Source organism: Condylura cristata, unplaced genomic scaffold (assembly GCF_000260355.1).
Source record: "Condylura cristata isolate star-nosed mole 26May11 unplaced genomic scaffold, ConCri1.0 scaffold00088, whole genome shotgun sequence".
In the NCBI taxonomy this organism is placed as follows: Eukaryota; Metazoa; Chordata; class Mammalia; order Eulipotyphla; family Talpidae; genus Condylura; species Condylura cristata.
In genome coordinates, this window is record NW_004567189.1 from 73,458 (window position 1) to 74,115 (window position 658).

Below are 658 nucleotides of genomic sequence, written 5' to 3' on the forward strand. Positions count from 1 at the left end.
GCCGGGCGCCGGCCCCCCGCGTCTCCCTGTTCGTGAGCGGCCTGCCGCTCGGCCTGGCCCCCGCGGATTACTGCCGCCTGCTGGACGAGGCTCTGGCTACCAAAGGTGCGGCCACCGGGTGGGCGGCCTGTCGGCCCTCCCGGGGTGCCCCTCTCCTCTGCCAGCCCCGGGGGGGCCCGCGCCTCGGAGGCGGGGCTGGGGCAGCTCGCCTGACCGCTGGTCTTTGCAGCCGGCCTGGTGTCCTTCAGCCACGTGTACCCCACGCAAGGTGAGCGCTCCCCCAGCAGCACCTGGTCGGCCACCCCTCCCCCAAGACCCTCTCTGGGTGCCCCGTCATGTCCAGCTGTGGCTGGAGCACCCCTGCTGGGCCTAGAGGGGAGGCGGGTGGGGGCTGGGCTGCCCCCCTGGGGCCTACCCTGCCCAGTCCGGCCTGTCCCCTGGGGTGCCACCCCCTCAGCCCCCCACCGAGTGGCCAGCGTCACCTCAGCACAGCCACCTACTGTCTGGAGCATGGGCTGGGGCTCGCTCTGGTGGCCGCTTGATACTGACCGACGGCCACTGCCGCCCAGCCAGTGCCCCTGCCCCCCACAGGTGCGCTGGTGCTGGACGTGGCCTGCTGCGCGGAGGCCGAGCGGCTGTACACGCTGGCCAGGGACAC

At 74.0% G+C, this 658-nt stretch overlaps 1 long non-coding RNA gene across 1 annotated transcript; it reads left to right on the plus strand.

Moving 5' to 3' along the window:
* Nucleotides 1–6: 6 nt before the first annotated feature.
* On the plus strand, nt 7–658 carry LOC105854655. The gene is made up of 3 exons (XR_001146234.1): nt 7–105; nt 230–268; nt 592–658. It is a non-coding gene; the product is annotated as an uncharacterized LOC105854655 (long non-coding RNA).